The sequence below is a fragment of the Gallus gallus genome, chromosome 3 (assembly GCF_016699485.2).
Source record: "Gallus gallus isolate bGalGal1 chromosome 3, bGalGal1.mat.broiler.GRCg7b, whole genome shotgun sequence".
Taxonomy (NCBI): domain Eukaryota; kingdom Metazoa; phylum Chordata; class Aves; order Galliformes; family Phasianidae; genus Gallus; species Gallus gallus.
The window spans coordinates 8,941,876-8,957,642 of NC_052534.1; the positions used below are offsets into that span (position 1 = coordinate 8,941,876).

The following is a 15,767-nucleotide window of genomic DNA, read 5'->3' on the forward strand; positions in this document are numbered from 1 at the left end:
AGGGTTTTACTAAGAACAAAGTTGGCAGGGCCAGAGAGGCATACTATTAAAAATACTTTTGGCAGTTAGCAGGAGAAAATACTCAAACATACCTGACTCAGCACTCCTTGGCTGTACGGCCTTACAATAGCAGGAGGCTCATAGCTGGCATCTGCTGGAATCACCTTCTGTGAGCCCTCTGGTAAATCCACATCTGTGGGTTCTGCACCGAATCCTGTTCAGTCCTGGAAAAAATCATGGAAAGAGAAAATAAAACTGTTCTTCACACCCAGGAAATCACTGTGTTGAAGCAAACCCATGCAGACTCAGTGCAACAAATAGTAGGTATATCTCATTGACCTCAGCTTCTGCATGGGAAACCTGTCAAGATGGAGGCTAGTGAGAGAAAACATCACTTTTTCTTTTTACTCCAGTTTCAAAGTGTTTTCTTCTTTCCTTGGAAAGATATGTTTAATGTATTGAATCGCATCTGTGAAGTATGTCCTTGGAAAGACACGAGGCAAGCAAGTATTATGTTGCAATTACATTTTAGCTATCAAAGCCATTTTTCATAATTTCCTAAAAGATCCCAACAGTCCTTCAGTTTCTTTGTGAAGATGTGAGGTAGGTTAGCTTTGTGTAAGACTTTTTTTTTAATTAGGAAAGAAAAAGCAACACCTGATAATCGGTAGAAAATCCAGAAAGGGAGGGAACTTGGAGCAGGAAGCAGATGTGGAGGAGAGGCTGAGGGGTGGGCATGTGTATTTGCTGTCAGGGATATTATTGTCACCTAGAAGAGGAAAAACACACAGGACCTGCACAACTTCTGTTGCTTTATGTTTGTGCATGATGTCTCTTTTTTTTCCCCCTCCATTATTTATTTCCATCATAGATCCAACTACATCCAAATAGGAAATCCTGCTTTATCGTGGTGCCATGCAAATTCTCTTCAGAGAATATGAGCCTAGCAAATCCAACCAGTGAAGGCTTCCTTCTGACTGGTGAAATCTTCATGAGGACACAGTCCTACCACACACACACACACAAAAAAACCCCTCGCTCCCAATGTTCCCTAGTATAAAATGCAGCCTTTAAGGTATGTGACTGGACTCAGTGGTTGAGTAATTTGTGCTACCTGCATTTATTTCCTTGCTCTGACGTGTAGATTGGATAATAACTGTGTTTCTCAATTATTTTTGCAAAGGTAGAGCAGCATATCTTGACCCACATTATGAGTTAAGCTCTTTAAAGGCCTAGACAGTAATTCCTTCTTAGCAGACAGCAAAATAGCAGTATCAGAGGTTTACTGTAGATGAGAATTGTTTCTTTAAAGCTTCTTCTTCAAATGCAAAGCTGACACAGTGCAATGCACAAGGGAGATTTTACCCAGGTTTGCAATCTGTACTCTTTAGATGACTTACAATAATGTTAGCTCTTAGGCTGGTACTGCTGCTCCTCTGCGGCAACATTTAGGGAATATTGTAAATCCTTCAGTAATTTTACAGCCACGATTACATAATACACTTCTTTGGGGCTTCAGCTCACAGTACCATATGATTATATCAGAATCCAAGTTTCCATAAGAAAGAAATGGGTAAGCTTGCCTTTGTTAATAGCTTTAAGGGAAGAAGAAACTCTTTAAATATGAAATTGATGGAATGTGGTATGTCTGGGAGACTGAAATGTGCCCTAAAGAGCATGAGCTTCAAAATGCATTTTCATCTGGCATTCATCCCTGAATCCAGGGTCCCAGTGAAGCTATGACAACCAGCCTTGCAGAAACAATGACAAGCCAGGAACTGTGGCAAGCGCTACCAACTCACTGAGTCAATGTGCCTGCAAATTAACATAGCTGTTACAAGTTATCCCGCTGCTCTTGCCTCCTCTCTTACAAAGCGAAAAGGTTCCCTTTTCTCCTGTTGCTTTCGCTGGATTAGTAGGACTACAACAAAAGGCTCTGAGTAGAGAACAATGGGATCTTGTTGGCAATACATACCAGCTTTGAATTCTCTTACTCCATCCATCCTGTACTGTGAATGTGTAGTAAGGGGATGTAAAAATCGACCTAATACAAAGTAATGTTGAACATTCATCAACGTTGCATAGCTTGATAAAGTACTATTATTTTTTTTTTTTTTTTTTGGTGCAAAGAGCCCTGGAAGTACACACAGGGATGAGGGAAGGAGCTGAATCTGTCAGGAAGCTGTGTTTAGCAGTTAAGTAGTTAGAGCTAGAAGCAGAAAATAGCTGGGACTCTGTAGAAAACCAGAATTAATAAAGCCTATTGTTCCCTTTGGGCTAAAATGTTATCAGCCTGCTTTACTCTCAGTTTATAAAACTGGCTTGTTTCCATCTTCTGGTTGCATTTATGTGCTCTAACTGGAAGCATCATCTGGCCTTTTGATATTGGTTACTATTTTCAACTGTTATCATGTAAGTATTTTTGCTATTAGTGAAAGCTTTGAGCTTGCTTTCCTCTCTGGGCAAAGCTGTTTTAATCGACTGGCTGCTAATGAGCTAGCAGTAGTTGGTTTGAGTATTTGTAGTTGGACAGTATGTTCTCAAGGGACTAAAACAATGCCCATTACTGGTTTACTAGAAGTCACCATGGCTTGTCACTGAGGGTCACTATGTCCCATGCTGAACTTAACATCACCTTCGGCATACTCTTGGCTTGCAGATTAAAGAAAACCTCGATGGGGTTTTAAGAGAAAACAGAATCAAAAGTAGTCATGAGAAAGCATTCTGACTTATAAATGTGAAGCGAACTAAATGTGTATGTTTATGCATTTCTACTTATTTTTGCTTCCTTCTCATTAGCTCCATTTTTGTGGTTACTATTTCTGAAGAAGGGGAGTTTAAAGAAGAGACAGGCACTCAGAATTTTATTTTAACTAACGAAAAGAATACATTGACAAACAGTAAATGTCTTTCTGCTTGCTTACACCAAGTAGAAGGGGGGGGAATCAGCAGCACTGGCCTCAACCAGATTCCCTGCTGCGTCTCCAGCGCGAGCTGTTGGAGCTGCTCCTCTCCTGCCTCCCCAGTGTTGTGACCTCTCAGCATCTGAGGGCATTGCTGACCACGCAGATTTGTTGTGGTAGCTGAGGCTCTTGACTATACTGAGTCATTCAGTGTGCTGCCAATGGCTCTGAAGCCAGTAATACTGCATCTATCCCAGGGCTAGCTGCTGACAGCAACCCTGGCAACCCAGCTCAGCTGCCAGGGGAGCATTTCAGAGCAGTGGATCTCTGTAAGCCCAGTGACATTAGGTGTTTACTGCTGTGACTAAGGGGAGAATGTGAATCATAAAAAGTGTTTAAAAAAAAAAAAGAAAGAAAAAAAAAGAGGTGGTGCATCAGTTTGGAGAAATAGGAAAAGTCTGCACTATTTATCAGTGGAGCTACAGTAATCTATCTACAGCAGGTTTTGAGGGCACTTGGAAATGGAGTGAATGCAATATGCAGTTGTTTGCTTATAAGTGAGGAGCTTTTGATAATGATCTGTGCTGCAGAGGCTGCTGGTGAGTCTGAGTATGATTTGGGGACAAGGTTTTGTTTTTTCTAATTTTTCATGCTCTAAGAGGCACTCCTCAGTGCTTTTGCTGATCAGTACTTCCATCCTAAGCTGTAGCTCCATTCAGCCAAATAATCCTGGCTTGTGTCTGCCTGAGCGTGGATGTCACAGCCTTGTGAACAAAGAAATCCCTCACTTCACTCAGCACAGTGTGAATGAGGGTACTGTACTGCATCACTGAGGGAGAGTGAAGGAGGAAGCCTTACAACTGAGATGTTCTCAGTGGTACCTGTTTCTGTGGGGAAACAATGGAACTTCGAGAGGGCACTTAGCATCAAGTCAGTCCTTCCCAGAGGAATCCCATAATCCCAACGTTGTGAATGGAACAACGAGACTGTCAGACTATCTTGGGAGCGCACCCCATGGCTGCGGAGTTGGCAGTGGTGTTTTTGACTTCCTGCTCCAGAAATTTCACAAAATGCCTTACAGTGGAAAAGCAAGGTATGTTAGATGTCCAAGCCTTTGGCATGTATTTTTCATCATAAACCCTAGTATTTTTCCATAGTTTTCTACAAGCCTGTGGGATCAGATCTGCCTGCACACAAGTTGCAAGCTGTGGGTTTGCTGCGGTCCCTCATGGTGGCCTGGATGTGCTATCCATACTTGGACTTGATCTGATGGTGGTTTTTTACTATTCCAGCTGCTGCTGCTGTACTCTGAGCCAACGACTTCAGTGACCTCCCAGTGATGATTACAAGAAACCTTTTCTGAGTACTCAGCCTGTTCCACATTCAATGTCATGTAAGTGTGACTATAAGACCTCTAACATGCAGCTATACTTATATCTGCACTGGAGTGCATCTGGCACCTTCCTGACTCCTCATCATTTCCTCATCATCAATGCATCTTTTGACAACTAATTTCCGGATTTTGAGATTTTAATGACTCCTGCCTTTTGCAGGATCACCGGTGAAAATGTTGGATGAAACCAGTCTGACATCCAGACATTACTGTTTACTTCACCACCTTGAAAAGTGACAGTTACACCTTTACTTTTGCTCCTTATTCTACCATGAGGCCATAAAATGACCTATCCTCCAATCCCATGGGAATTTAACTTCTTTAATAGTTTTTGGTGAAGAGTATTTTTGAAGAATTTTTGAAAAGCCAACTGTATGATGTCTGCCAGCAATCTCTCTGTAATTCATGAAGTCCTCCTTGTCCTTCTAAATCATCAGCGTATCAACTTACCGTATGAAAACTTGGAAGCATCTCTAAGTCGTATGCTTTTCCTCAGCAGCTTTGTGCAAGAGGTAGTCCAGGTTCCCATTCCATGTAACATATCTGCCAACAGAAGGTAAGTGATTGAGTCTAATTTAAGGTGCATTTTGTATATCAATAATCCAGAGCATTTTCTTAGGTGGCATATTAATAAATGAATACAGAAGCTGAACAAATACTTAACTTGTAAAAGCTGATTGTTTTAGGTCTACTCAAAAGAAAATTCTGTGGTTTCATCAGAACAGAAAATAACAACGTTAAGTCAAACTAAATGGTCTTGAAATTAGTTGTTAGATTTCCATATACTGTCATGTCATCTTAAATAGTTAACTTGGTTTTAAATAAAGCATTATTTTAAAATGTAAAAGTGGTACTTCTCATTATGAAGCATTATGTTGAAACAATCTTCACATCTTAGGGGATTTTTCTATATTGGTGGCTGAAATTTACTGGCCAAATTCCTGTATGAATTTGCAAGGTGGACCTTTTGATCCCAAATTGTCTTATCCACAAATGAATGAATTGTATGAAATGTTTCAACTTAATTTATATTTAAATCTCTCAGTGTTCAACTTTAAACAATATTAGATATACTGCAGAATCATGCATACTTGACTGCATATGAAAATAGAATACTGCAAATGAATGCACAGAGAATAAATCAAATGCACATGTAAGTCTTGTTTGAGAGTAATTCACACTTCTTCCTCTTGAAACTATATAAAATCAGACTTTGAAACTGCTTTCTTCTCACACACTTACTGACATACCACTCACACTGTTTCCATACTTTTAAGCTGATGCAAATGAAAATCTAACCAGTTAATTTGCAGTAATTGTCATTTAGATATCAGCCTTCTTAAAAGCAAAATTGTTTTGTGAGAGTAAATCTGGTAGGAAACCATCAACTACTTATGAATTCCTTTTTCAAAAGACTGTAAGTAACGATCTGACCACATCCCTCATGGACATGGGGAGTCAACTCTTTGAAAGGGTAACAGTAGGACAAGGGGAAATGGTTTTAAGTCGAAGGAGGGAAGATTTAGGTTGGATGTCAGGGGAAGTTCTTTACAAGGAGAGTGGTGAGGTGCTGGAACAGGCTGCTCAGAGCGTTGTGGATGCCCCATTCCTGGAGGTGTTCAAGGCCAGGTTGGATGGGGCCCTGGGCAGCCTGGTCTAGTATTAAATGGGGAGGTTGGTGGCCCTGCCTGTGGTGGGGGAGTTGGAGCTTCATGATCCTTGAAGTCCCTTCCAACCCGGGCCATTCTGTGATTCTGTGACATTTACATGCCAGTGATGTACTCTTCCAAATTTAATAGTGCACTATTGATGTGCTGCCTTGCAAACCAAAGGGATATCATTCATGAGTCAGAGAAAATTTCTCCCAGTTTCATTTCTTTTCTGTTACTTTCTGCTGTATTTCAGAATGAATAATCACTTAACTGTCTAGCTTTTACTTAATAGAACTACTTTTGTTGTTGGTATGGGAGCTCTGATTTACCTCACAGAATCTTAGAGATATGTTGTACAATACAAATTAAAAAAAAAAAAAGAATCTGCAATATTACAAAATATTACTCTTATTTTAATGTAACAACTGCTCTTGGAAAGGCAAAGTAAAATGCAATCACTCTAGCTAGATCTTGTAGTCTAAATACATTATGTAGGAGAGTAAAAGGAAGAATTATTTGTAACATTTTGTAGAGGATCTTAAAATTATAATGGCTTCCTAGCAATAATTTATTGTAAAAGGGGTTTAACATAAAGCTAGTAAAGACTTTAAAATAATAAGAGTGTCATGAGAGCATAAACAAACGCATTATGTGCTGGAACTGCAGGGTGGCTCGAAGTGACTTGAAGCTCTTCATTTACACACATGATATACCACCTCGTATACAATTATATTTTGTTTTTGTTGCATTGCTTAAAATATATGTATTTTTTATTTTCCCTTGGAAAGTAGAATAACCATTCTGGGCCCAACTGATATAACTTGCAACAATTACTTCAGCTTTGTCAGCTTGTCATCTGTAGAATGAATTGGATACTTTTAACATTAGGAAAACCCATTTCCTATAGGCCTTGGATAGCAATACAAATCAGATTTCCAGGCAGTAAAACAAACTCTAGGAAAGCTGCTTCAGGTATGACTTAAAAACATGTGAGCAATATGTGTAAGCTTTATCTATGTCCTGAAATGAGTAGGAAGACTTCACTGAAGCCCTCTGAGCATGCACAGATATGAGAAAGCACAACATGACCTGCCTTTAAAAATCCTTTGACCTTGAAACATCCTTAGAAATCTGTCCCTTGGTTGTTGTTTTTTTTTTTTTTTTCCTCTGAAAATGATCCTAATTCTATCAGGTTAGGATTCAGCAGGAGACTAAATAGCGTTTTATTTGTTTTGTCTGTTGTAACAGCCATGATTAAGATTGCATTAACGCATCTCAGGTACATCCAAAGACCACTCATGGTGGTGCTAATCCATTAGCAGCTGCAGTTAGAAACAGTTTCTTTAATTAGATTATTTATTTCAGTTTATCTTGCTGCATAAACTACACAGAGCTACCCGGTGTTCTAGCAAACATCATCATATTAATGGGAGATTTACAAATAATCGCTAACAGGAAACCAACATAAAACATGTCATATTCTCACAATTACAGCTTTTTCGTTGGTGCTTTGGTCAAGGCAGAATGCATATTTAGGTAAACTTTACATTGCTGGAAAGCAGTTGAAAACATATCTACTCTGGTGGATTAGCCAAAGTGGCCCACGACCATCTAACAGAGCAAAGGGATCCTGTGCACCGACTTTCATTACGTCTCTTATTTGGACAGCTCTGATTTTTGTAATCAGTGAAATAACGAAGTCCTTTGCAGCAGTGGAGGAGATCTGAACATTCAGCATACATTTTTCTTTCTAGAGATCGTTTTCTGTCCAAGCACGAGTGAGTACTTGCTTCCGGAGCCATGTTAACTGAGGAGGAAGGTTAAGTGCATTATGGACAGTGGATTACGGATGGCAATGATGGGGCTCCCTCTACTGCAGCAAGCAGGATGGTTTTACCGGTCCTCACCAGTATTTTATACTTGGGCTATGAGAGAAAAATAAACAGTCCTTTTAAATAAAAACAAACCAATAATAAATAAATCTGTCTCACTTAGCAAATTCTGAAGCTATTTCTAGAGTAAGTCATGAAGATCTTCGTTTCAGGTAGTAGAGCTGGCAAAAAGGCAAAGGGATTCATGTGCAGTTGGAGACTTGCAGCTGCTTCTAGGGCATGGAGCTGCTGGTGGGGCTGAGACGTGGGGTGTTTCTTCAGAATGGCTCCACATGCACTCCCGACACAGATACAGCCGCACTTTTCTTTAGGTTCTTTTTTTCTCCAGCTCCCACTGATTTCTTGCCTCCTTTTCAACCATTTTTCTTTTTCTCTCCCCCACTCTGATCCTCGTCTTCTCCTTTTGTCTTTTTCTCACTTAATCATATTGGGCTAATGTTCCCTTTTTGAACTTGTTTGTCTGACCTCTTATTGTTAACCACTCTGACCACTTTTTAACCAACCTCTTGTAGAGAAGCAGTTGGTTGGTTTTCTTCTTTCCCCTGACAATAATCTGGAGCATGGTCATAAAATCCTTAACGTGTAGAAAAATGCATAGCTCTGTGTTTCTGCATGCAACGAGGCTCCGCCTGACTCTCATTCCCAAGTTTGCTTTGTTTTTTGCTTGTCTGTGAAATTCATAATAGACGATGCTTTCCGTGAAATCCCAGTTTCCAAATCCCCAGCATTACATGGAAATTTAAGCTTTTACTTGAAAGGAAGGCAGGTTCTTAGCTTTCATATTTCTAGAGAAACATTTGAAAGTTGAACCACTAGGAGCTTCAAGAATCACCAGACAAGCTTAAAAGTTCATTACATTATGTTTTAAATCTGTGTTATTTTGTGATGCCTGAGGCTGGCAATATAGCACAAGTCTTATCCTGCTGTCAGCTCACAGATTTTACTTAAATTAGATACTAAAGGAGTTCAGCAGTCCTCACCAAAAAATCAGGGGGCCATCTGTTTCCATGAGTTTCTTCTAAAATTATGAATCCTTGTGCTGCCCAGCTGTAATTGGCTGAGAGGTAAGTAAGGCACCCTCTGAGGGAAGAAGGAAAAGACAGCAAACAAACTTTTCCCAAAGTATTAACAAAGTACAATTAAGATATTTAGTCATTTTTCCAATAGAAGAGCATTTGAAAGTAATGAAGTACATTTTCCATTAACAGAGAAAAAGCACACCAACCAGATGAACTGGTTTGACTATGAAGCAGGACATTCTCTGAGATCCTCTGTTAAGATTTAAGGAAGAACGTGGGAGGAGAAAGCAGATGCTTCAAGACAAGTGAAAATCATTTAGGTGTTCTTCTATTAGCACAAAAGCTGCGCTGTATGACTGCTGTGAATATAGGATATTCAAGATACATGGTAATAGACAGGTCAGACGATGACTTCATGTAGCACAACATCTTGTTGGTTGTGCCAAAAGAACCTTAGGAGCATTTCTCTTGAATTCTCTATGGAGAAACAGAGAAGAAAATGCTGCAGCGATCCTAAAAATGAAGCTTCAGCTAACGGGTGTGCTGAGCACAGACCAGTGGGGCTGTGTCAGGTCCCACTGCAATAATCAGTGCAGTACTACACAGTTCCATGGTAAAACAATTGGCATACATTCACGACTGAATTGCTGGCAGTTAAGGAAAGGGTGGAGAAGGACATCTTTAAATAGTAGCTTTTTTTAGATATCAATAAATCTTCTAGGTTTTTTAAACTGAAACGGAAACTCATTTGAGAAATAATTTATAGAGCCTGATCTATAGAAGGAATCAGTGTATTTGGCACCATCTCTAATATGTGAAGATGTGCCATCATCCTTACATGGAATGTATTTAGTTTTAAATCCCTTGGATCTCCAAGGTGCAGGTGCCAGCTGCACAAATGCACTTAATCATTCCGTACTGCAGGCAAATTGCCCAAGGGGTCTCTGTCTCTCCTTGCCCAACTGATTCCTCAGCTTGCTTAATTGCTGCACTGTATCATAAATAGCAAGTCATCCAGATATATCTAATGGATTTTTAATTTTCTTTAACAACTATGATGGAATATTACTAAACTGATTGCAGGTTATAATATAACATCAGCAAACAAACCATATACCAAATCAATTATATTAATAACTGATTTCAATGGTAACTATTCAGAACCCACTAGAGCGCTTGTATCAGTCATTATTTGATGTTTTGATGATATTTCCTGTTAACTTTAAAGCAGTATCAAGAAATAATGAACTGGACAGCAAATGTGATAGTATTTGTCTTAGGCTTTGCTGCTGGCTTCTTTCAGTTATGGTCGTTAATGTATTTGGGAAAAGTGGGATGGGCACAAGGACAGATTGATGACCACCTACTGACACATACCTTACAGCATAACACTGCCCTTACGTTAGTTTTCAACAGCAGCTGGGTAGAGCATATAATATAGCATTTTGCATTGCTTTCTTCTTAAAGAGCAGACAGAAAATGGCACAAAATGGAGCTTTTAGTGATGACTGGATATACCTGTAAGGTAGGTTTACAGGAAAAAGAAAGAATGGGAAAACCTTGTGTCTGCAGCATGTGAAGAGGGATATGGCACATACGGCCAAAAAAAAAAGCAGAGAGGCCTTGAGCTTGTGAAGGATGGCAAAAATTGTACTGAGAGAACAAAGGATCTGGTACAGGAAAGAGAACATCATGGCACAGTCAGCCTGGGGATGAGCTAGATGAGAGTCCTGCTAAGTCCATCGAGAGAGAGCTCAATTCCTGTGTTTCCACAGGCTTATATTCAACCACACATACCAAGGAGTGATCACTGCTCTACCTTGCACCAAGTATGAGTCTTTTATTTCCTCATAAAAGCTGGTGGAAAAAAAATATATATATATTCGTTCATAAAGGTTCATAGTTAAACTACATCTCACTATGAGAAACAGTTATCAGATGAGGTCTGAGTCAGAACAGATCCAGTACGGACAGGGCTCAGAGGCCACACTGTCTGTCCAGCGTGAAACACAAAGCATGCATCACTGCAGAACAGACCTCAGCCCATGTCACCTCATCCTTGTCCCGATCTGCACCTCCTGACATTCAACAAAGAAACAACTTTTGGAAGGCATTCTCCAGATATACTGCCAATGTTACTTGGCAGGAGATTAGCTCCCCATAAGGAACAAAGTTATAGACTTAAGAAGGAAATAAAGAAATATTTCTCCCCTTACTCCATTTCCCCCCTCCCCTCCCACATTTTAATTAAAGAACCAATTTTCCTTTGGCTCACCAAGCAGCACCTGGCAAGGATGCAGAATTGAAGCATTTAATTCTCCAGGCAGTGACCGCACTTACCAGGCTGCTTTGCCGTGGCCTCTCTCACCCACCATCAGTGCCAACAAATGACTTCTCTGAAGTAAGACCATGTCAAGCCAAATACACAGCCTTTCTTTTAGTAACACCCATTTGCTAGTTCAGTGTTGGGGAAAAAAATGGAACGTGCTTAAACCTATCCATCTAGCTTAAATTTATATCCTCTGCCTTGACAGCTGTAGATATCTCATGTTGCTTAATTGAGAGATTGCTGTTGTGATCTGTCTTTGCAAATCTTTAAATCAAAACTGTTTTCTACCAGAGACTGTCTGATTTAAATAGGGATTGATTCAGGGAAATCCAATGCCCTGTGCTATGCAGGTTAGGCTGTTTGATTGCAGGGCCTTGGTTTTGTTTTAAGTTTATGACTTATTTTTTCTTTGTAACTTGAAATTATTAAACTGCGTAATCAAAAACCGTTATGCATTCATATTATTAATAGAAGCACAATAAAACAGAAGGCAGGAAGCAGGATAAGTGTGGGTGGCCACTCCACTTGTAAAAAGCAGAAGCATCTTGAATTTGAGGAAATAAGCAGATGAGTGTTAGAACTACAGGGAAGAAAAAGTTCAGTCATCCTCAGACATGGTCTTCTTCCTTTGTTTTGGGGGGGAGGAGAGGGATGACATTCTTTTAGCACGCAGGGATCTATAGTGTGTCACATAAGAAAAAGATCTGAAGTGGAGTTGCATTCTGCAGTTTGTCCACATTTTTTGGTTGGTTTCATGGGTTACGTTTAAACGTTTCTTATGATTTCTGAATGTTCTGGTAGTTGTACAGTACGTCATTCCAGCAGCTCTGGTCTTACTGCAGACCTACACCTAAAGGAAGGTTTAATGGAAACGTAACACCCTAAAATGTTGTTTTATTTCAGAAATTTTAATTTCATCTGTTGCCACTTTTTCACTGTGTGCCACTTTGTCATTTAAGGAAAATAGTACAAAGGTTTAAGTCACTGTGTAATCAGAGACCCTAAATAAACATACATACATTGCTGCTAAGTTCTTCTAAAACTTGTACAAGATATATGTCTTCAGATGCAAGAAGCATGAAAAGAGAAAGAAAATCTCTTCTGTTGATAAAATAAAGGTGGTTTCTCAACCCAACTACAGATCAATAAGCTACGGAATAAACAGCAATATTTTCATACTCTTGTGTATCCTTTTCAGTATGCTGGATGTTGAGGAGGAAACTGACAAGTAGTAAACTGCATGGAGGAAAAATACTCTTTAAGTATTTTTACCTTTAATAATACCCTCTAAGCTTTTAGAACTCTCTAATACATTATTTTTCTCAGCTAAATTAGCATATTAGGGCATCTGATCCTTCCCATCCTACCAGATAATTGTATTCTGATGTTAGAGAGACATCAGTACTCACAAATATATCGTCTTGGTTGCATTTGTCTTAAACCTTAACCTTTCTGGGTTACCTGATTTACAGCTCAGGTAATATATAGACTCATGCTTGAATTCTCCTTTGGGAGTCAATTTTTTAGTAAGGTCATCATTGTCTTCAGTGATGTCTACATTAGCATGATTAAGCTTGTTCCATCTTGCAACCTAACAGCTCATTATCATGAGATTGGTCTGGTACCCTTTATCAACAAGGTAAGGCCCATAAAGCATTTAGCACCATGTTAAGGTTACTTCCGATCATCTCATCAGTATAAAGGGAGTTCAAGTCAACCCCGGAGAAAGGGCACACATTAATCAACCGAAGCACTGGGTTCTTTTTCTACCTCCCATTAAGCTATTTGCATAACAGAGTTATTTCATTTGCTGCTTGCCCCAGGACCTGATCCGTTCCCTTGTTTTTTAGAGTTATTGCTGGGGTTTTTTGCACCCTGCTTTGCCCACTCCATTCAGATGCTCTAAGTCTGCATCCTTGTTGGTGAGGACCTGCTCTGTGCTGTCTGCACCCTTGCTCTTTTCCCTAAGCTTGATTTGCTCTTGGCTGCATCTGGTGACTCAGAACTCTGTGATCCCTCAACCGAGAAGTCACTCTTCCTTTCTAACGTGCTCTTCTGCAAGAATATTAGAGCTTGCAAACACTAAATAAACAAAGAGCCGTCGACCTCAATGTTATTTCGCTTTTCTGCTGTGATCCTTACTGTAGGTTTCCTTTGTGATTTACATTATTTCACTTTCCCAGAAAGACCTCAAAATCACCTGGTTAGCGCCTTGCTATTGCAGCAGCGAACCAAGGAGAAATTATTCATTCCAAACTCTAGGGGGAAGGCTAGCATAGCAAGCTAGCTCATGGATCCTGCTCCACCATTAACATGAACAGTCCATCATCCTTTTCTGCATCAGACGTGAAGAAGGTGCTGTACAATCTCTTAAAACAAGGTGTGCTCAAAGTTGCTTCAGTTTCAAAAATTTTGAGATACTGTCTTAAAACAAGCCAAATCCTTGCTTTTTCCATTTAGAGTGGAAATTGTTGAGAAGTACTTAGAGACAAAAAGCACAGTTGAAGTCAGCGTGGGAGTATTTGCACAAGTATTGGCGGGGGTGGGGGGGGGGAGGTAAGAAAATAATTAAAATAAATAGAGCACTTTTTGGTATTCAGCTGAGTTTGGTGTACAGTCTGTGCTACATTAACAATTTCCCATGTTTTTCTCTGGAAAAGAGGAATGATCAAAAAAGGAGAAGGGAACACAGAGAGATGTTTACAGTAAGTTTTCAGTAATGCCACTTACCTTTCAAAGCTTCCTATAAAAGACTTTTTAGATTCATGTACTAATTATTCTAGACCCTAGTCGAGACTGATGCCACAAATAAATAAATACAAATTGGATATTATAGAATTAGATATTTTACTAGAAGGAAACTGAAAACCATATCATAAAAGCTTCATCTGTGTGTGTTTATTTGAATGGCTCTACAGGTATGTATATGGATGGAGAAAAAGGTACCAGAAAACAGCAGGCTGAAGAGAAGGAATGTATGTTTTAAGTGGTAGCACATGAAAGTCTCCCATGTGCTTCTAAGCTCCAGAGACAAGCAGTTCTGCTGAATCCACAAAAGCTGAGAACTCTGAACACCAAGTCTGCTGAATCTGTCCCAGTCCACTAACATCAGCCATGGGTTGTATAACCCAGGCTACATCCAAGAAGCATGCTAATTGCAAGACTACAAGATTATATCAAATTAATACATACTCATATGATGAAACAAAAGGTTTTGAGGGAGTTCTTGGACATCTACCTCAAAGCCATGGGTGCTTCTGGTTTCAAGTCAACAGCTGGAGCTAGTCTCCCAACTGGATGACTGTGAAATGTTTGTGAACTTTGTGAGGGAATTAGTGAATGTAGCAGGTGATTAGTACCTTGCTATTAGTAGTAAGAGCTAGATAAAAGATTTTCCAACAAATAGAATTTCCATGTGTGGGTGACAGACCACTGGCACAGGTTGCCCAGAAAGGCTGTGGACATGGTCCTGGGCAACCTCCTCTTCCTAGCCCTACTTGAGCAGGGAGACATATGAGATGAATTCCAGAGGTCCCTTCCAACCTCAACCCCTCTCCCATTCTGTAATTCCAGTGACTGTAGTCTCGTCTCAAGATCTCCACAGCTGTGCCAAATCTACATGTCAGCAGAGAGACTAGGACTGTCTCACGGGCTCCTGTCAGCCCGGAGATACCCAGGAGCTACCAAAACGAATCCCAACACCAAAAAGTCTTCCATGGGGCTCAGGAAACAGATCAGAGAGAATTCCTTTAAAAGGAACGTAGTTTTAAAACATTTTGTCGGGCTTTGTGAGACCTCTGGTGGCCAGGTCCCTTCCTTGCAGTTCTGATGTTTTTGCTAGCTGTGCTTTGCAGTTGGAAGAGGTTTTGGTCCGCAACCCCAAACGACAATTTTAGAGAAAGAAAAACCTAATCTAAAAGACGTTTAGCGACACCGCGTTTTGTTTAGTTATTCTCCTGAGTTTATGCTGCTAAAAACGAGTTATTATTTTGTTCCGTACTGTTACAGACTAAGCACACCGCTGTAAAGCCACGCAGCAGACTGCATTCTAATGCATAATAATTTGCTTTTAAAGGAAAAATTGCTCCTGTTACCTCAGCAGCCATTGTTTTACTCCTGCCTGGAAACCCAACGGGAAGGGCTGGCAGCTGTGCCGGCTGCTCCTTCTCCGGGCGCATCTCCACATGCTCCCCTCTGCACTGCTGCTCCTCTCCTCACGGCACAGCCCGGGACAAAGTGCTCCAAGGCGGGTGCACGGCTTTCCTTTCCCCGAGGGAATCTTTTTTTGGTAACGGTCTCAAATTGTGCCTGGGGAGGGTCAGGGTGGACAGTAGGAAAACTTTTTCCACACAGAGGGCTGTGTAGCGTTGTTAGCACGGGCTACCCAGGGAGGCGGTGGGGCCACTGTCCCTGAAGGTGTGTTAACAGACGAGTAGGCGTGGTGCACAGAGACAAAATTTAGCTACGAGCTACCGAATTCAGGAACGGCGGCCTGACGGAGCACACCCTCAAGGCAGCGCAAGGCTGCACAAGGTACCACCTGAGGGGGTGGAGCGGTGCCAAGATGGCGGCTCCCGCC

At 40.5% G+C, this 15,767-nt stretch overlaps 1 long non-coding RNA gene across 1 annotated transcript in view; it reads right to left on the bottom strand.

Moving 5' to 3' along the window:
- Positions 1–15,730, bottom strand: part of LOC107052015 — a 39,805-nt gene extending 24,075 nt beyond the window's left edge. The window contains exons 1-3 of the long non-coding RNA XR_005859064.2: positions 15,283–15,730; positions 4,747–4,839; positions 93–224 (exon numbers count right to left, since the gene is read on the bottom strand). This is a non-coding gene — a long non-coding RNA (uncharacterized LOC107052015). The remainder of the gene's footprint in view (positions 1–92; positions 225–4,746; positions 4,840–15,282) is intronic.
- Positions 15,731–15,767: the final 37 nt, after the last annotated feature.